A 21,911-nucleotide genomic window follows, 5' to 3' on the forward strand; every position below is an offset into this window, starting at 1 on the left:
ATCCTGATGTTCAGCTGTGGAAGCGGAGAGGAGTACCTCTGGAGTTTTCCGACCTCAAACGGTGGAATAGTTACAGGAAAAACTCGCAAGGGCTTGGTTATGTGATTTCATGACGGGTGCTAAGGGGGGGAGAGACCCTCCAAGGCTTAAATCAGCCGTCTCCTTTGTTCGGGTAAATAAACAGCTCAACGCCTCCTGTAGTTGTTCCAAGGAATGTGCTGGTGGGAAAAGACACGATCTCCGGTTGAGACATTCGGCCCCCTGCTGAGCTTGCGTGGCGGCTAAGCTTTTCCCTCTGCAATGGGGGCTAATCGTTGCTTTGATTACTTTTTTTAGCTGAATCTGTTTGCAAGGGGTGCCGATCACACAGCCATGTTGAATTAAAGGGTTTATCAGCTTAAGCCTGTTGTACGGACCAGCGGAGGTCTCATCCTTTCTAAGAAACCAGGGCGACACTCGGACACAAGTACACAAACAATTATAGATGCCGGCTTCCTCGAAGAGAGATTACGGATGCGTTTACTTCTCTTTTTAGCTTTCTTTGGTGCTTTTGATAGACGACGCAATCAACTGGAGCCAAAGCAGGGTTGGAAAACCCAAAAAAGAATGGGCCCAAGACCAGATTTGATTTCTGATCTGTTGTACAGTTCACGTTTTTAAACTGCAATAAAGCTATTTTTCATAAAAACAGTCGATGATACCACTCGTAACCATCGTGCAGAGACAGCTGGATACGTCAATATTGGTTAATATTGATTCGCCAAGTCGCCAATTTTCATGATTCAAGAGCAATTTAGGACTTTTTCTTCATCTGAAGCCAAGAATAAATTTGCCTCCCACTTTTCAGTTCCACATGCAGAGTGCCAACCTGCGTGATCCTGAAATAGGACCATTTGTGCAGACGTAGGAGTCAATAGACTGAGTAAGGAGATGGTGCGAGCGTGGGAGTGGGCAAAGGCAGAATAAATAAGGGGGGGGGGGTCCCTCTGGTCCTCGGCTCAGCGGCGCGTCACTCACCGCCTGCTCATTTGACAGCACTGCTGGTTTTGGAAGCAGCAGGTGTGCTCTGTGTACACGGTTCTACTCTGGCAACCGCAGCACTCCTTGGTCAGGATGCTTACTTTTTTCTGAAGGTGGACGACCAAGGTTAATAATCGAGTTCAAACCCCCCCCCCATCCCTTCCCGTCGTCCTTGCTTTTAACGATACTTGCAAATTTGATGAAGTGAGGCAGAGAAATGAGATGAAGGGTTCTCAAGAGGAGCGCCAATGTTCCTGCCAAGTCATGTAACTGTTTCCCTCATCTCATTTTATCTGTAATTATGGTCTGCAGCGAGGGCCTCAGCCATATGAGGCGTCCTGAAAAGAAAGATGCCGATGATAAAATGAAAAGAATTGCTGTAAAATGGGGTTGTTGCTTTTTTTTTTTTTTTTTTTTACCCTAGTGTAAATTTAAAAAAAGAAAAGCAAAGAAGGCTTCAGAGGTGTGTTGCCCAGACTCTGTCCACGGGAGGACACGTGCCACGCCCCGTCCCTGTCAGATTTCCTCCTGGGAGCGGTGTGTTGCTAATTTGTCCCCAGGAGGTCTGAAAGCACGAGCAGCCAATTAAAATGAGTGAATGTTCAGAACGGAATGAAGTCGGATCCAAGTGTCATTTATTTTTAAGCATGTCAAGTCGTGTCAGTTATTGGAGAAGAATGTAAACAGCACATCAATGCCGTCGAGGCTACGACTTGCGCTAATTAATAGCTGTATTGTAGTGACGAGGGATGTGCTGCGACACGTCTTTGAGATTCCCACATCTGCACCGTCAGGGTAGGATCACCATATAAAGCAAGCTGTTTATAGGAGAAAAGCATCAGCACATATATTTATCACAGTTTATGGTGCAGGTTGCACGAGTTGCTGTCTGATGTGCACCAGTTCTTCCACTGGGGAGCTTTTAAATCTCCTCTCAAACGTCAAATCTCAGTCTGCAGCACAAGTTCTAGTGGTTCGACTGATTGGATCTATTGATTTCTGAGATAAAGGCATCGTTTTATAATGTTGCTGTCCAGAAGCTAGGGACCAGCCGAAAAGCCAACACCTGTAATAATTCCTCTGGTGTTTCTGAGTCCGCTCAAGGCTTTGTTGGTCCAGGTGCTCGTCGTCTGAGCAGCCGAGACGAACCTCGTCCTCACCCCCGTTTCAGAACCCAGCACCAGCCAGTCTCTCAAGGCTGAGGGACTCCTCACAGGTGCTTTATGGAATGCCGAGCGTTGGAATTGCTGAAGCTTGAGAGGGTTAACAGCGCGAGGATCGCCGTGAGGGAGGGGGGGATCTTTTTTTTAACAGGGTGGGGATGTGTTCGGCGCGTGTAATTACTCTGGTGATTGGCATCAAAGCAGGATCACAAGACATCAAAGCGGCGTTTTACATGAATTGTATCAGGCAATTAATCTCCTTTTTTAGAAACATTCCAGGTTGGTGCAGAGGAGGGAAAGCCCGCCGCGTTCATTCCTGAGAGGAGCGGCACCGAAGTCATCTGGAGGAGCAGCGTTGGTTTGCTTGTCCTCTCGGCTGCTGTTCCTCGCTCGCACTGCAGCCTGATGTTAAACGTGTGCGATTCCTGTTTCACGTCACTCGTCAGAGCTGACTATCAGCCAAAGGTTTTGGCAGCAGCAAACGATGTTTTAACCTTTTTTTGTGGCCTTAAAGGAAGTTGAAACACGTAGCAAAACTGTGCGTATTCAGAACGGTCCCTGAGAAATGACCGTGTTCGCCTTGATGTTTCTTCAGACTTTGATACTTACATGCTGTGATTATGGCTGCAACTTCTGATTTCCTGCCTCGTCCGCTTCACAGGAGGCGCAAAGACCGCCGCTTATTATGCAAACGCATCGAACGCTTTATCTAAATGAGGGGAAATTTGTTCCAGGCGACGAGGACGGGGGGGTGGCTTTTTTTGTGGAGGTGCCAGAACGCGCCGCTGGTTCTGGTGCAAGATAAAGAAACCAAACTTCATTCACGGTCTAATTTTATGTGTTTGTCCGTGCTGAAGTGTGAGCAGCTGTGGGCCGCTGAAATAATTACTGCAGCATGCTAGCTCAGGCGCTATCATGCGAGTGCAGCTGTTTTCGTCTTTGCTGGGGAGAGAAGTGTCGATGGAGTAACAGTCAGGATTTACCGGACTGTTGCACCATGTTGGAAAGCGGGTCAGTACTTCTGCCTGTGAGTCATTTCCAAGAAACCTGAATGCATCTCCGGCAAATGTTAACGTGTTGGGCTCAACAGAACATAGAAGAAAGCTAGGCCGCTACATTGCGGATGCGTTATGGTTTAAACTCGGTGGCGTTTCGATGGGAACAGATTTTTTTGCCATTCGTCAGTATTGGGTGGGACGCAACATGGTTTATGGATCCAGAATGTTGTGAAGGATGGCCAGCTCCCTTTTTTTTCTTTGAAAATTGAGAAAACCACGTACAAATACCAAAAAAAAAGCTTAAATGGTCAAAAAAGGATTGTGTGGAGACAGAAGAAAAATTGGCCTTTTTCATTTCCACTTTTCCCCTTTTTGTCCTTTTTCAATGGCAGCTCATCTTCATCGTGCATAATCTCAGTTTAAGGACTTTGATAATTGCATTCACAGACACGGTGGGTTTTTGCCTCTGCGCTCAACTGTCATCCCGCCCGGCCATTTTCCCCAGATGAGCAGCACTCTGTCATCTCTGCCTGCCAAAGGCAGCAACTGAAAAAAGGAGCCAGTCCAGCAGGCCGTCTCTTTGGTCAAATTATGCTAAAGACTCGGTTTATTTGAATAGCACATCGCTCCAGCCGTGTGTTTTGCTGCTCCCGTGCTGGGGACGGCCTGCAATCTTCCTGTATTTGTGCTCTGATGGAGACGTGACCATTAAGTCATTTTTGTGATTATGGGTGGCGAGCGCGCCCGACGTGCTGACCTGGATCTCAGTCACCTGTGTTTCATCTGAATGGACCGAGTTTCATTTCCTGCACGTGTTCCACCTCTTCTGCACACTCTCTCGGGCTCTAACGCCCTCATCACTGGCCCCACGTAATCCCGTTTACCAGACACACACGTAAACACGCACAAATTCAACCTGTCCTCAGCAGCCCCCTCAACTGGCCACGCCCCCTGCTGTGCTCAGCGAGCATATTTAAGCATTTGGAAGTGCTGCGAAGCTTCTTACTGAATACTTCACTGTTACCCTCATTCACCGTTACGCTTTATTCTGGAAGATCTACATTTTCTCCCCACATTGAATCGGTTGTTTGGGAGATATTGACTTTCTGTTCCTGGAGCTGTGCATACCATTTTCACTCACTCCCTAACCCAAAAAAATACTGTTTAGAAGTTCCGCTAATGTTGGGGTGGGCGGGAGATTTGCGTCACGTCGGTGAAGTTCTTGCATTTTTGGCGTTAAATTCATGGTGTTGCTTAAAATCTAATCCTCAAACACGTCTGACGGCTCATGTTTGTTCGCCTATGTGTTCATAAAGCTGCCTTTAAAATAAAGGCAACACAGTTGTGTTGCGTACATGATTTCACACTCATTCAGGCTTCCAAGTAATTCCACACTTAATTACTCCCAGGGGTTGTAAACTGTCTGTTATACCAGTGCCAAAGTAATTTTTTTTAAAAAGATGCGAAATAATTATAAACAGCGGTGTGTAATAGATAACAGGGATGCAGTTATGCCTCTGTAACATCCACAGTGTCAAATATGTTGAATATATTTAGCAAATAGTCTTTTGTGTTGGTTGAGGTGTGTGAAAATTTTCACAGCGGTAGGTGATGTGACCGCTTCCTTGTTTAAAATTGGCTTTGATATTGCTTTGATATCGCTCATCACGGAATATTGGTTTTGACCAGACTTGAAGGGATGAAAAGTTGGGGTCTTTTTCTGATTTGGAAGACATAATTTCCCACATTGATACTTCAATCTTTTGGCTTTCATCACTTAATACTGTTGATGCTTGGGTGCAGATCAGCGTCTAATGCTTCCGATTTTTTTTAAATTCCCGTCCTTGTCTGCTTCTTTTGTAGTGTTGCCACACTGTTTAGCGAGCATTTAAAAAAAAAAATAATTAAAAAAAGCACTTTTAGCTAATTAGAAGTGTAATTATTCACCTCCTCGTGTAATGGGCATCCTTTTCACTAAGCAGAATGGCAACAGACGCGTGGTAATTGTAGATCAAAGGCTGGCTGCTGGGAGCCAGACGTTTGCAGGCTTTGGTCAGCGGTTCTTGGTCCTTCTCATGGTGGGAACCGAGGAGAGAGAAAAAAAAAAAAAGAGAGCTGCTCATGAAGTCACTCTGAGCTTCTGTGGTGGTTAGCCTCTTGGAACAAGAGGCGCTCTTTTCATTCCTGCTCCTGCCGAGTGATTCATTCTCTCTGCTCCTGGGCTGCGACAGGCGTCACTGTCATTCCGCCTAAGTGAGTTAAGTTGGCGCTTGAGGAGGGCCGGAAAACCAGCGACGACCCAGAAATCCACTTCAAACAGCTAAATAGAGCATGCTGAAACATGGGGATAATGGGCTTCCACGGAGCGCAGAGGCAGCTCCAAGGCTGATATGCTGGTGATTATTAGCAGGGTGCGCCGCGCCGCTTGATGCATGCAAAGCTCCCTTGATGGGACCCGTTTCGCCTCTGCCGTGCACTCCTGCTGCAGGGCTTTAGTTCAGCATGGGCCATTACCATCGATGGTCACTTCTTTGTGAGTTCTGGCATCATTGATGGAGCCCCAGTTTGCAGCTTTCGAGAGATAAGGGTGAAAGATCTTGGAATGTTTCCAATGCTTTACTGGCATTTGGAAATGATCGCACAAAATCCACGTGAAATATGCTTTTTGATTCACACGAGAGATTTATTCCGTTTTTCCTGCTCTGCCAGACACACGTCTTCATGTCTTTTAAACATTATCACTACAGTGAGAGGGACCTTTTGACGTGATGTGTCTTAATGGTACACAACACTGCAGCAATTGAGCAACCGGTAATCAAATAAACTGCCGCCCTCACGTACTTTTTTTTCTCAGAATGTTGAGCTGTGAGAAGATGTTACCGTTTGACTCCCTAAGGAAATCTAATAGAGTTACTCTTTTTTAATCAATAATAATAATTTGCATGTTTTTGGTTTAAAACTGTTAAGTTTTTCAGACTCAGGTTTGAGTGTCAAGTCTACTGTTCATTTGACAGCTCCGTAACCACGGCAACGTGTGATTGCATCTGTGCCACAGTCTCTGAGGACGGGACAATGACAAATAGCATTTACGCCTCTTTAGCACGCCAGTTTCACTCTGTCCATTCTTACGAGTGAAAACGCTGTCTGATGAATATTGTTTGTCCTTGTGCGTGGAGTTAAATATTTAAAACATAAATCACAGTATTTTCTTGTCCAAACACCCCACTGTCTCCAGTTTACAGTCTCTGAAATATAGGAATTGTGTAAAATATACTGTAGCTTCAGAAAAACGATGCAGCTGCAGCAGCAGCAGCTGGAGATAGAGAGAGACAGGAAATCATCATCCGGGCTGGAGATCTCTGTTGCTAAGGGGACCAGACTGCTGGGCTGAATGGACCCTGAGCTATTTTGGGCAATTACCTCACTTAATCATTAAGATCTGAAGAGGAAGGAGGGGAGAAGTGCTGTGGATGTATTGCAGGGTTGAAGCAGGGGGTGAGCTCTACTCTGAGACGGGAGGAAACGTATAAAAGCAGCGTTGCAACGCTTCGTCTTCACGAGTAAATCATGTAGACTGGAGGTGTTTTTTCATTTAGTTTGTTTTTGTTGTGCAATGTGCAGAACTGCTGACTCGCTCCCCTTCTGGAAACAATGACACAATTCCCGAGGCCTGCGTGCTAGTTAAAAACGAGGAAACGGCGGCATTGTCAGGCCCCTTTATTTCACCGGAGGGAGACAAGTTGGAGAGGGAAGACGTGTCCTGTACAAAAGTCCAATCTGGACTCAACCAGTTCAGTCTGGCCCATTTGTAGCTCACTTGGCCAGACCACCCAGACCGATGTGCACAAGTGAACATTGTATTCCTCTTGGGTGGGGGGGGTGTAAAGATGTACAACTGTTTGTCTGATTCAGGGACAAACCCGCGTTAATATAAACAGCCATTTGTGACAGAGGTGCAGGGAGCTCGTCGGAATCGGAGCTTTTCAAACTATAGGTAACTTAACAATGGATAAATTGAGCTACAGAACTGCATCCTATAAGTGTCTTTTTTGATGGCTTCCAGCTATTCTGGTTAAATCCTGTATGTTCATGCATGCGCAATGATGAATATACTCTTCTGGGCACTCAATCATACAATGTTCGGGTTTATTCTGTCAGCTTGGGGGCCATTTACTTTCTACATGCAGTCTGAGAGAGCCCCAGCAAAGTCAAGCTGGTTTTAAAGTGGGCTGTTATGGTATTAAGTCACATGATATGGTAGGAAAGGGTTCAGGCCCATAAATTCTGCGGAGAACCCGTGCAAATTGCAGCGGCAGAGAGCGGCCTGCGCGGTCCACTCGTGCTAGATTATCTGCCAGAAATGCTAAATATTATTTCAGCAAGCTCATTCCTGGGGCAGCCGTCGCAGTCGGTCGCGTTAAGCAGCAGGTGCCGAGCTGCACCAGTTGTTCTGTTGTCTCAACAAACGTGACTGACTCCATAAACAGAGATGGGGGGGTTGCAGTCGTGCAGCTGAGCTCCAAACTGGACCTCCAGGACACTTGGCCTGTTGTTTATCACGCGCTCTCAGCTCGGATGCCGTCACATTTTTCACTGCGAACGTTTAGCTCTGCAGCACTGACGCAAGGCGACGTCACTGACCGAGCGCCGCGGTGCAGCGAGAGTTGGCCCTCAGTCCTGCCTGTTAATTGTCCGTTTAGAGCTGTGAGCGAACCCGCACTCAGCACTCGGATTTGGTCGGTTTGTGTTGGAAAACGAACCGCGTGCAAACAGTGTGCTCTGCAGCCCACCGCGTACGCTACATGTTCGACACGCCGCAGTTTCCTGGTCGGTATTTGGCAGCGAGCGGAGTAAAACACCAGCTAGACGTGTCTGTATCCGAAGCCCTGAAGCAGGCGACAACAAACAAGAGAATAGATGAGGTTAAGACGAGGGAGGCGAAGCTAAATCTATAATTAAGCTGACGTGGGGAGGGACATTACAGGATACTCCTGGAGGAGAGCCCCTGCATAAATCCTCTAAAGCGGTTTCACTGTGGTGATACAGCTTCATGGCCATTATGCAGCTGCGGAGCCACAATGCCCGCTGGTCGTCTGCGTGCACAGGGGTCGCTTTCGCTTGCGATCCGTGCCCGGATGCATTACACCGAGTGCCAGTCACAGGCAGGAGGAAGTGGGCGGAAAGGTATAGATTCCCTCAATCCTGTCAATGTGGAACAGCATTTAATTAGATCCGCTCTATATCGAGCTGCATCAGACGGTGGGCTCCTCAAGAACATTGAGAGGCCACCTTATTTGCAGATTAGGGCCATTTCAACCAGGATTTGGATGTGGAACAGTCAACGCAGATAAAAGCCTTTCCTATTCCTCTTTATTTATGAGCCATCATTCCTTGTGGTGCCTGGAGGTGCGTCATGTATGGCAACAAACTGGGATTATGTGTTTTTTTTTTTTAGAATTTTCCCGTTATCTGATTTCAATTTGCCCGCATTGACTTTCACTGTTGACTGTCGGTCACGTCGCGCCCACAGGGTGAAATAGAAACACCCACCACAAAATATTCCCCTGAAAACATCGCGCCTCCCACAGAATTTCTCTTTCAGTGTAAAAAGCAGGTAAAGGATGCTTTGTTGTATTGTGCAAAAACCAGGATGTACATAAAGAGAAAGCAGTGTGGCCCTTTTTACATTTCAAATGCCCCCAAAAAATAAAAACACGTGTAAATGCGGCGTGACCGTCTATTGTGTAACCCGTTACCTTTTCACCCCCTCCTCCCCTGACTCCTGCCACGCTCAATGCAACCCATTGCTGTCCTTCATTCGGAGTACAAAAAAGGGGGAGGGGAGAGGAGAAAAGGAAGGGAACAGAGGCCTTGAAAGATGACGAAAGCGGCAGAAAGCGAAAACCAGACGGATTTCTGTCTTGGTTAAGCGCCAGGTGCAGCAGATGCCAGCCTCCGTGCAACCGGGAGGGGAGACGCGAAGGCGGTGGGTGTGGAAACGCTGATCCCGATTGTTCCCATCAGTTGTGGAGCAGTCAAAACAGAAGCCCCATCCACAGCAACACACTGCCTGAGTCATTTCCAACCATTATACACACACACACACAACACCATGTTGCCACTATCATGTGATGGCTGCTAGAGCTGAGACCGTTGCGTCTTTAAGCCGTTAAGTTAATTGAAAAAGCAGGTTTTTGTGGTTCCTTTTGTGGAGGTCGACATTTGTTTTTTTGTTCACACAGAAAACATCCGGGCTGTCAACAAGCCAGTCCATGGTGTGATTTCAGCAAAAAAAGGTGTCATCGCCAACACAGCGGCGATGGAGCGGGATGTTTTATGTGCGGTTCTGTAAACAATGACATTAACATGGGGGGGGGGGTTATTTCATCCTGTTTCACTCATGACCTGAACTGAAGGATACAGCAATGGTCCGAACCAAGGAATGCAAACTGATCCGTGAGCCACTCTCTGTGGTTTTCAGTCTCTATATAGCCTGTTATCTACTCTAAGATCACGCTGTTTCTCCCGGCCTTTGAGCCAAAGTTAGCTCAAATAAATGAGTTCACTTCCAACCGCCACAGTTGGTGGTAGCATTACCCTAAACCTGATATCAGCAGTTGGTCTGAGACTTTGTGTACCTTTTTATGCAATGGCCTTACATAAGTGTTGGGTTTTTGGTGCCACTGAAGGGGTCAGACATCTGGCAGCACTGTCTGACTGGATTACACAAGTATTGATTGATTTTTAAAGGGACCAAACGCCACTTACTTCACCCACAAAGCACCACACTACCACCTTGTCTCCACCTAAAGGTCGCTTTGACTGTTCTAGGCAGCAGCCCCATGATGCAGGGTCTGTCAGGATCAGGATCGCCACGTCCTTACGTCTCCACCGAGATGCCGACGCTGTAACTGGGAGGGCGGCGCGTCTTAGAACAGCAGTGCCTTTTGTGTCTGACAGTTATTTATAAACCCAGTTAACCCGCGGCACATTCCAGGCAGCCACAGGCGCAGGGAGAGCACCTCACCCAATGTGTGTCCTCTTTGTCTCCGAGCTCCATCCAGGCCGTCGGGATCGCTAATGGCATTAACCGCTGCGGCTCGCATTTGCGTTAATGAAGGAGAAGAAGGCAGAAAGCTGATGATTACCTTTCATGCCTGTTGCTGGGAAACCTCCCCCTCCCACCTTTTTTTTTTTTTGCTTTTAATGTGCTGTTGGCTGTTGCATTTTTTCGACCGCTGCTTGTGGTCTTCCATGACTCATTCTAATGGGAAGACCTTGGTTCTCAGTTAAAATGTTGGCCTATTTCTGACTCCTTTTTTGTTTGAAGTACAACAGCTCATCTGTCTGCCTGCGTAACTGTCCAGGACTTCCTCTTCTAAGTGGAAAACATTATCGCATTTCCCTGGAAAACTTTTCAAAACCAGCACAGAACAGCAAGGTTTCCCCATTAGTCCGATTATACTGTATATTTATACAGACAGAAGATTTAGCATGACATTCATCCTAATGGTTTGATCTATTTTACTATTGTTTTGCTATACGTGAGCAGCTCTGGAGTCTTCCTCTTCCTCTGTTTTGTTTGCAGTAATGTGCAAATTTCCTGCACAGAAATTCCATCAAAGGACCCCCCCCCCCCGTCGCTATTTTGTGTGAATCCTAATTTTTTTTCAATGATTTGATTTCAGACTTTTTCCTGCTTCACCTTTCCTCCAGACACCGTTGTGTATTTCAGCCGTAGCGGCTCAGAGATGGTACAGATCTGTCGCTCCGGCTCACGTTTGTGCCCGGTTCTCCTCCTGCCTGTAAAAGGAATAAACAGATTCTCAAGACAAATCCGCAGCACGTTTTTTCCATTACCTTCCCTGATGGCAAATATTAAGAATTCCCCCCCTCTATTCTAAACACGGAGGCCGATTAGAATCCTGGTAGTCTGCCTCGCTCTCAGAAATGTACAAAACGGGTGCTCATTTTAACTACAGGCTGGTTATTGCATGAGTCCTGGAGACGATCACCGATATTTCCTAACTGATAATAGAAAAAAAATGAAGAGGGAGATCCTGGATTTTGCCTCTGTAAAAGTGAACGCGAGGAACGACGACGGAAATGAGACTTCTGTGGGAAGCGGAGGTTTAGCGGGGATGGGTGACCCCTGCCTGCGTCTGTGGGCGGCCTCAGATCTGTCTGTCACACCCGTGGAGCTGAATTACAAACGCACCGGCAGGCGCGCCTGTCCCTCTGATGCCGCTCCGTCTTCGCAAGGCGGCGGAAACTTCAAGTGCACAGAGAACCGTCGTCTTTGTCTCTGTGACCGAGGATGTTATAGTTTCATTCTTAGCTACTGTTCTGTTCCTTGCTGATGTGGCGAAGACAAATCCCATTTTAAGACGGCTCGCGGTCTTGAAGAGGGCGCTCATTTGTGTCTGTTGGTTCATTTAAAAGCCGACACATTTGGTTTTAGCGCAAATGAAAGGGCCTGTTTGTGATAGCCTTCAGCTCCAGTGCAGTTAATTAGAAGTAGTTATGTGTTGGGGGCTTTAAATCCACCAGTGGAGAACAGCTACTATGGTTCATCATGGCAAATTGGAAATGTACAGCAGAAGCTGGAGCATTCATTTTTAATCCATGTAGCCATGAGGAAGCGACGCCAGAGTCAGCTTGATGGGGATGGCTGTGTAACATGCCACTTTTAAAAATTAATATAGTGATTCTGAGGAAGGACGATGGTTTTCTGTCACTGTATCAATATTTTATCCCATTTCTATCGCTTGTACCTTCCAGTCTTGGAAAATATAGCCTATAGATTTAGTTCGTATTCATATATTATCATTCGCATGCTGCAGTCGGGTCATTTACTCCATTCTGTTTGACCTCTGTTGCCTCTCCAGCTCCGTGGGTGGATTTTATCCCTCTGCTACCTAACGGGTTTAAGAATACGTTAGCCGACGCGGAGCTTAGCTGCAACTGAAAACCAAAAGTTTCCCCTAATCTCAGGTTTTGGCAAAAGAAAAAACCCTGCTCTCTGAAACAGTTGCCGGGGGTCTCCCAGAGGTTAAGCGCGAGCAGATGACATGAAGGCTGCGCTGTTGTAGCGAGACTTTTAAAGGCTTGAACTCTGAACCCGAGTCCCTCCTTGATGATCGCAGCCCACCAATGGGGGATCTGACCCTGAAAATTGACACTTGGGTCTGCTGCCTTCCTCTCTGGGTGATTTGGACTGTCTTGTCCTTTACCAACAGTTTAGCGGAATGTAGTAGTTTAATGACTTTACAGTATTAAAAGGTTTAAGCTAACCATGTGTGAAAAGCAGCCCAGTGCATATTTAAAGGTTTAAAAGACTGCTTGTTTGAATTTCAATCTAAACAGCCTCAACAGTTCTCATATTAATGCGCTTCCATGTGTTTGAAATCACATCTAAAGTTTTCTTTATTTTTTTGGATATATTTTTTTTAATGGTTTGGCTGGGGGAAAAGGGAATATTCTGAATACTGATATTTTGAAGTGGTTTGTAGCTGATTATTTATGGGAAGAACACTCAACATTCTTGTTTTTGAATGTGTTTTCAAACGGCTTGGCTCCACAACACAAATAGGTACTATGAAAACTAAAACAGAAGAGGTATGATTTGAGATAAGGTTGTTATTGTTGGTACCAATATATGTGGAGGTTGTTTTTTTTGACCAGTTAGTCTTTTTGGTGGACCTGTTTAGTATAGTATAATTATTCTAATTTAATGTGTTTTTTAATGTAAAGTTATATTTGATGTGTTAATCACACAAGAACCACAACTGGCTACATACAATTTTGGTGCATATATTATTAACAGCAACAATCACAAAGTTCATATGAATAAGCAACTTTACACTTGTGTACCTAAAAACTTGTGGTGGTGGTTGACTTATTTTGGTGTAAAAGTAGCTGTTCTGACCTGGTCCATGATGCAAACACCGCCCCCTCCCCCAAACATTTTGAATTGCATCCCGTGCGAGTGACTATGGATAAAATCTATTTCCACCATAAGGTGCGCAAATCCCGGCCCCGGAATTCCACAGCCGTGCTGTAAACGCGATGACGTCCGCCTGCTAACCCCAACCACGAGGCGTGCTACTGTCGAAAACGTTCTCTGGACTGCATTAGAGGGCTGGAACAATCGGCATACTCGATACGGCTCTCGCGGTCCCGCTAGTTGGAGCGCACGTTGGCCAAGAATGTAATGGTTTTGTCCACTCATAGGTGAATATTTTTGCTGGTTTTGTCAACCCTCTACCACATGCCAAAGTGGATAGAATGTCGAAGGATTTTAGATTATTACTCAGAGAAAATAACCGCAACATGGGGTCGCAGTTATCCAAATGTAATGCTGGAGTGAGGCTGCAACAAATTATATAATGTGACAACACATTGTTTCAATATGTTAAATGGAGCCTGGCCAGATGGAACTCCAAAGAGTTTCTGGAGGGATGAGCTTTGGGAGGGAAGTCGAAGACAGTGGAGTCACTGTGCTGCCTGAGCAGCCTTGACCTAATGGATCTCGGAAATTGAGGCATGTTTATTTTGCGGCTCAGTAGGGGTCTGGCTCCGAGCTGCACATCGGGCTGTTTTATAACATCTTTGTTGCCTGGTGGGGTGATCGCAGGGCTGACCTCTTGTTTGCTGTCCAGGCTCCTCATGCCTGCAGACCTGACACCAGCCAGATGAGCAGTCCCTCTTAAACTGCCTCTGATGTCATCGTCCCAATAGGATACGTTTTGATTTTTTGTCTTCAGTGTTTCATTGTGCTTTTCCAAACCTCTTTGTGTCTTCGATTTAAACCACCAATTCCAGCATTTCTTTGATTTGCTTTATCTACTTTAAGATTATTCACTTACTATGAGGCATTGGACACGCTATAAATATTGTGACATTCCATCCCAATCCTCCTAATTAATTTCAAGGTGAAGACACCTATTGATTACATACCTTTATGTCATATTAAATGGTTATTGTTTGGCACTACAAGGTCTTCAGCAGTGCATCCCATCTCACTTGGCCCAGGCTTGATGAATATTTGATTTGTATGACATTTTATACAAAACTGAATCCAGATAAAATGAAATCTCTGCCCCGCAGTCTCTCTCCAACAGGCCCGCATGGACTGATTATATTTGAGAAGGAGCTCGTGGGAATTGCCATCACGTGAAAAGTGTTGGAGGGGTGGTGGCAGGCGGAGGATGAGCTGAGCATAAAGCACATCTGGGCTAAGGCGGGTGGCTGGGGGACAGACAGAGCTTCCAGATGTAGCACGGTGGGTTTTGTCTGCAGTAGTCAAACAGATGTGGCTTTAGAAGAGAGTAGGACTTAAGGAAGAAATGGACTAATGGGTGGATTTAAGCTTACACTGTGTAAACAGTTGTCACCAGAGAGCTGCGTGCAGCTCAGGTAATAGGTGAACCTTTTCCAGCTTACATGGCAGGTTGGTGGTGGTGGTGAAAAGGCCTTTATGTATGTGTGTGTTCTCCTGCTGAGGCCTCGGACCACTTATGTCTGCTTTTATGAGGCGCACCAGACGCGAGGTGTCACTGTGATTTATTTGACTCCTTGCAGGCAGTGGAGGGTACAATTGGAGCTATCCTGACATCACATAGTGTATATCATGTTGTTACTGTCCTTGGCACAGCATGTGCTGGGAGCATATATAGGAAGTATGTGAATAAAGGCTCACTGGTGGCATTATGACACGTAGGGAACACCAGCACAATGACATCGTCTCAGGGCAGCTGACGAGGAGGCGCTTATTTTACTGCAGCAGATTATTAAAATGGGGAACAGGTATTCTATTCTCCCTTCCATCCTTTGGATATTGTCTACAGTTGCAAACAGTCATTTTATACATTTTTTGCATGCTCTTATTATGTGTGCTCATTTTATGCACTGTTTAATCCAATAAGAGCAAGCCCGCCATATAACTATAATGATATGTTGGGAAGATTGCTATATGTGGAAGCCAGTTCCTCCTGATTATGCACACATCACCGTTAGCATGTCTGAAACATTTCCCTCCAATTTCCATACATATTAATGTCCCCCCTTGTGATGGGATCAGGGACTTAGCCGAAGACTTCCATGGGCTCCGGCGCGGGGAGGAGCGGTGGGAGCTAAATGTGAGGTCAAATGGAGGTTACAAGAGGGGAAGCAGTCTGAGCCCCTCCTCCAGCTCCCTCTGCCAACTCTCCAGGAAACTGGGGTATCTGCACAACGGCAGTGTGGATGCTTATGGGTAGTCGCTGCGGGTCTGTTTGCAGAGTGCAGCTAAATTAGCTGCATGTGCACAAAGATGTAAAGTCAAGTTGTGCTTAAAGGCTCATTCTTGTGTGTTTTGCACAACTATTAATATGTAATCGACACCCACAATTTTCCAGAGCGCACAGCTTAATCAAGGATTTAATGAGCAGACTTTCACAGAGATTTCTCCGTAAATCTCAGACGAGTAATTCCATTCTTTATTGGATTACAGCTGAGGGACTGTGCTGTATTACCTTTTGGCACAGATGTGATTTGAAAAAAAAAAAAAAATCTTAAAAATGCACAGAGCTCTCCAGGTCAGCAGTTGGCCAATCGCTGCGAGTACATAATGCCCGTCTCAGAGGTTCACGCCGAGGTAACTGATAAAGCAGGTCCAACTGGTCCAGCGCCAGACCAGCTCGGCTTTATCGTCTCTATCTGGCTGTCTGTTGGACCCTGCAGGCCTCCACTTGATGAAATGCAGGCTGATGGTATAAATGTGTGAGTTATAGCTAACTGAGGAACCAGGATGGTGGAATCATCAGTGGTACCCAGTTAAAGCCAACTAAGGTTGTAATTAAATGCAGATAATTTTCCAAAATTACATTTCAGAGACTATACATATTGTATATCTGCATGTAAATCCTCTAAAATTAGAAGTTACAGTAGTTCACTCAAACTATGCACAATGGCTTCTCCCATCTTCATGGAATGAAATCGAATCTTTATTCCACCCAGTAAAATGGTAAAACCGCTGGATTCTGACATTTTGAGAAGGTAATATTACGCAACTTTTGTTACACAAAAATCTGCTATTTGTCCAATAACAGTTTCAACATAACAGCCCTTATATGACAAACGTATCACTTTAAAAATATAAAAAAGGAGCTTTTAAATGACGTGGAGGTTTGTACGACCTTTACTACATCTGCAATGTTTTATTGAGCCGCTGGCACCCGCTACAGCATGTCTGCAGCGCTTGCTTCCACTCTTTTGACAGGGAAACTGAGCTCAACAACTTAGAGATTCTTAAAAATGCACGACATGACAGCCAGATGTCTTTGGCGGGTTTCGTTTTCGGCCTCGTAAGTGGAGATTTTGCTGAAAAAGCATATTTGTGGTCAAACATGGGTGAGACAATAAAGCGCAGAGACGCAATTTACATTTTTTCCACATTAGCGCATCTGCGTGTGTGCAGAAGGGTGACGCTTTTTGTGATGTACCAGATGGAACTACAGGAGGGGATAACTGATAGAGAGAGAGAACAGTATGGGGGCAGGGATGCAGGCAGACTGCTCTAAACACCACTGGGATTTAGGAATGCACCCCCTACTGTTCTGACCTTTGGCCCCGCTGAATGTAGCCCTCCAGGGCCAGCCCACGCCTGTAGAGAGACAATGCTGCAGATACCTATTGAGCCCTGGCTTTTTACTCCTTTACAACCCTCCCTTTCCTTTTTATGCCACATTCTTCACGACATAAAAACTTTTTGCTGCACAGGGTCAAGTTTGGATTTAGAGCCTGTATTCAGGACATCGCTTTTGTCCTGAAAAGACTGAAAAGAGAGATTCTCTCTCGCCCTTTCTTTCTGCCCCTCTCTCTCTCTTTCTCTCTCGCTGACATTCAGCCAACTGCTGCTCTCAAAGAACCATTAATTTATCACTGAATTATTAACCAAGAGCTCACAATGTGTCTGGCACTCAATGACCAGTCCTGACTTTGTGTTTGTCTGATCGGGTGGGGGGCGTTGCCTTGACAACAGGGGGTCTTTATCAGAAAAGCAATTTAGCCAGTGTGCCCCCCGCCTGCATTCTGAAATATCCGCCACCGAGATGAGCCTAACAGGGGATGAATAGAACACTCTCAGGCAGCATGAGAGGAACCTGCTGGGATTTTTTTATTGTGTTTTATTTAAAATTTAGAGCAGATATTACCCAAATCATCAATCAAACTCCAGTTCCAATTCCAATTTCTTCTGTGAGCTTTTTATTCATTTAAGCAGTCGAATTCTAAATTCTTTGCCTGTTTCTAGACACGTTTTAAAGAGAAAGATGCTTCTGAAAGGGATGGAGAAAAAGTTAAGAATAGTAAGATTTCCCCTCCTCTTTATCATAACAATATTCTTCAAATCCACAATTTGTCTGGATTGATTTCACCAAAACTGGGCATTTTCTTCCCTTGTTGTTTATCCTGGTAGACTTAAGCTGCAGTTGGTGGATTTAAAAAAAAAAATGCAGCAGAGATGTGTTTTTTCTTTTAAAAAAAAAAAAGCACCATGAGAACATGTTAGCCTGGTTTTTAGGAGGTAGGGTTTAGCCCGGGGAGAAGGCATCCACTCCGCAGCTGTCCCGGGGTTTAAGCTCTATGGACGTTTGACAGCGTAAAGTGATAGCAACACACGTGGAAGTGTGCAGTAACATGTAGCCGGTGTAGTGTTTGCTGAAATCACGGTAGGAGTGTGACAGTTGTATGACTGAAGAGCGGCAACAGGCTTTTGAAGCGGTGACAGACGGTTACCGAGAAGCTTGTGAGCGGATTGAACAGCGGTTTGTGCCACATGGTGGACGGGACGTCTGCTGGGTCAAAGGGGATGAGAAAGTTGTTTCACCCTCGTCAGTGATGGTAAAATGTGAAATATTCAATGGTAAATGTGTCATCCTCATTTTAATTTTATTGCGAAAGGCAGCTCTAAACTCTACTGCTGAGTTAATGTGGAAAACATTCATGTTCCCCCAAACTGTGCTTTAAAAAAGAATCTCGATTCAAACCAAAGACAAAAATTCTTCTTTTGTGCTACAGAGGAGACCTCAAATGACACAGTTCTAGTCTCTGAATCCGGTGAAGTGAACATTTTGAACCAGACCGTCACCATCCTTAATGGAGTGGTGAAACATTAAAGGCTGCTCTCAGCGTCGCAGCGGCTCTCATGTCCTCAGTGGTGCCCGTATTGGAGCAAAGCAGCAACTCGGAGCACCTGAAAAATATCTCGGGCCTGACCGGGCCAGTGAAATCCGACCTGGGAGTAGATGAATCTGGGGCAATCGCCGGTGAATTGGAGGTGGAGAGTGATGAAATTGCTTCCATTCTACAGCTCTCAACAGGGAGGATTCACTGCAGGAACCTGCTACTTACTGGCAGAATTTCACCGCATGGGGTTCTCGAGATCTCTTAAGGGCCTTCTTCGTGAGCTAGCCTCCTCCAAGGCCGCAGTGTTGCCATCTAGCGCAAAGAGGCAGCGATTGGGAGCGTGCTGTTTACCCGTTTCTTTAGCTGAGCTACAGTTGAAATAATCAGTATTTTGGTGATCATTGCCTCGATTTCATTTCCAGTCCTGGCTTATTCCACCAGCCCCAGCAGTGGGCATACCCGCGTGTCTTCTGGATGCAGATCCGCAGTCATGCGTGATCCAATTAGCACGATGCACTGAGCTTAGCGCGGCGCCAACGCCAGCCTCTCTGACGGAGGAAATGGACTGTCACGACAGATTCCCACCTCTCCCTAAATTGACAGTTGATGGGCCCTCCCACCAGGGGTTATTGGTATAAAACGTGTGCCTAAATAGCCCAATTTGCTGCACCGGTGCATGTTTTTACACTCCAACACTAATGAAGAGAAAGGCCTGAGGGAAAGCCAGTGCAAGCTCGATGTGATTAGTGTGGTCTGTAAGTGGTTTGCTGTATATGATTGCTCAGCTGTAAGTATTCTTAACATACTGTATGTGCACAATAGTAAAAATGGTCTTTTATCATCATCATTTCAGGGGTTAACTTAAGGGCAGCTTGCACGGGTCTGTAGCCTGTAAGGGTCTGGTCCATGCTGGGGCAAGGAAAATGAGAATCAAGTGAGCGGGATGAGTCAGCGGCCCAGTTGGATTCGATCAAGTTCCCAAACAAATCTCACGAGAATCTCCTCATTCGAAATGCACCAAATCTTGACCCACGGCAGAGAAACGTAATGCTTTTTCAGCGTGTTGATGTTTAAATCACGCAAGAACAATGTAAATATTGAGAGAGTTAGAGAGGAAATGTGCCAATACTGTAATTAAACTGGGGAATTTTGATACTGCCAAGAACGAGGGCCGTCTTGACAGGTTGATTTACATGTGCTGTTGGCACAACACAACACATCAGATCCTGCCATTATTGTCTCTGATATAATCGGCAGCCTGCGGCTCTTGACAATGAAACGCTGTTTCAGGCGAACCGCGTGGCTACGGAATGCGATCCTCATGTGTTCTCTTTGTGAGAAGGCAGCAGCATTGTTGTTGTGAAGGCGCTGTCATTTTACGAGTTTGGCGGCAAAGGAATTCCTTTCCAACCCTCCACGGAAAATGAATTCCTGTTTTTCGGTGTGCAAACATTGATTTTGTTCTCTTTGTGACAGGCTGCCAGGACATTTTGCTTTGGACAGTACAAGGTCCAGAACCCCCCCCCCCCCCCCGCCCCCTCCCTGAAATCATAGCAGGCCTTTCATTCTAAAAGCAGATATGAACCCTGACAGGGTTCAGCATGTGGGACCACTCTGACCTGCAGATGTGATGTGATGTTGTCGTTAATTATTAACAAGACAAAGAAGAAGCGCCGCGTCTACCTCTGAGGTCGCTCCGCGCAGCGTTGTCCGCCTTTTAAAGCAACATCCTCTTAGCAACGGGCGTGTTGAATATTTCATCAGTGTGGGTCCTGCAACAGAGTCAGAAACACGCGAGTGTAAAAAAAATAAAAAACCAACAAGTCGAACAGGGCTCGCGGGCGTGTTCGCCGTCTTTATCGTTCTGCTCCAACACGACATAGCGGCTCATCTGGCTTCAGATTTTTTGGTCCAAGTTCGGTGACATCGGTTTGTCGTAATCTTGATTGGCACTACCCGCCAGTTTGCCTCCATTCCTGTGAATTATCGTGGGTCTTGATATGTAATAACTGAGTGTTAATGCAGAGCTGTCAGCAGATCACTGTCCTTTTCCCTGATGCTCCTCTGAAGGTCCCTTTGGGCTCAGTCTGACTCTCTTGGATTAACAATCTGGATTACAGAGGCCATCTGATCAAAACGGCCTCTATGCACGTCAGCTCTCGGAGACACTGAGACAACGCCTACAAAAACCCCTTTGACTGAGTTTCCCGAGCGGCGCGGCCGGTGCGGTAAATCTGTTGACAGTGGCAGACGCTGCCTTTGACAAACCTCCAGACCAACGTTGTAATGAGGCTCCGGGCAGTCTTGTCCGTGTGACAGAGCGTCTGACCTCTGCTGTCACGGAGGACCGTGTGGTCACCATCTGAAGACTGTATAAAGCTGTGTTTAACTCGCGGAAAAGGGAGACGCGCCATAAAGAATCGGCCTTCTAGGACGGCTCCAGCTGTTACGATGGAGTGTTTCCACAAAAAAAGCAACAAAACTTTATTGTCCTGGAAATCACTCGTGTCAAAAATGATATATATTATATTATATATTACAAGTGTATCATTATTCCTTACCTCCAGAAGATGGAAGCTTGTCTTATTATTCCAGCTCTTGTGTCTCTTGAAGACAGCTTTTCAAGGTGTGTACAAGATTGTGTTGTTTATTATCCTGCTGCTGTTTAGGTGCATTAGTGCCACCTCCAAAATTGGAGTTTATTTTTGACTTGGCACGGTACTGATAGATTTTCACAGCAGGGGTGATAACGCTAAAAAAAAAGGCTCACACTCATTTTATTTATCCGGCGTTATACATTTCAAAAACCTTTATAAGCAGACCAGACTCTTCATGGAGACCTGCTTTTATGTGCAAGAAGATGAAAACAATTCATTGAACCCTGAAGGCTGCAGAAGTGGGTTTAAATAGAAGATGGTGACAGAAATCATGGTGACATTTGATTTCTGAACACAGCTGTTCCTCTTTGGCTCTGAAACTTTTTTTTCTTGCTGAAGCTGCATTGTACGCTGCTGATTGCCACTTTTTCCAAGAGACAGCTTTTTATATTCTGCGTAGGACCCCTTCCTCTGATATGGAAAGTGACTCTGGGATATGCAGAATGCTTGATCTGCTTTTTTTTTTTTGCTTTTTTTTTTTTTGAATGTTCAGGACTTGACTGATCTCTGAACTCCATTAACGCTGTGGGTCTATCCCCACATTTCAGCCCATAGAGACCCTTTGGGATTTCACGAGGCTGTATTAATACGAAGCTTCGTATCAGACGTTTAATGATAACTTTAAGACCTTTGGATTCTCAGAAGTTCCTATGAAAATAAGAATAGACTGTTAAAGGTCCAGTAACACACAGGGCTCAATTTTCTTTACTGCAGATCAAAGGAAGCTCTTTTTTTTTAGCTTTCACTTTAGTCTGGATGAAGCAAAGAAAGACGTGCCCCTGAGCTGGCTGATACTTCACCTCTGTGCAGACCGCATTCCTTTATTTTTATGATTCTGTTCTCCGGAGCCTCTTTAAACAACACTGAGAGCATTTGTCCTATAAACTTTATTGTTACTGCGCACA

The 21,911-nt window shown here is 45.7% G+C and overlaps 1 protein-coding gene across 1 annotated transcript in view; it reads left to right on the plus strand.

Annotated features, from left to right (window-relative positions):
• nxn (nucleoredoxin) overlaps positions 1–21,911 on the plus strand; it is a 35,142-nt gene that overhangs the window by 4,532 nt on the left and 8,699 nt on the right. The window lies entirely within an intron of this gene.

This window comes from Takifugu rubripes, chromosome 11, assembly GCF_901000725.2.
Source record: "Takifugu rubripes chromosome 11, fTakRub1.2, whole genome shotgun sequence".
Classification (NCBI taxonomy): Eukaryota; Metazoa; Chordata; class Actinopteri; order Tetraodontiformes; family Tetraodontidae; genus Takifugu; species Takifugu rubripes.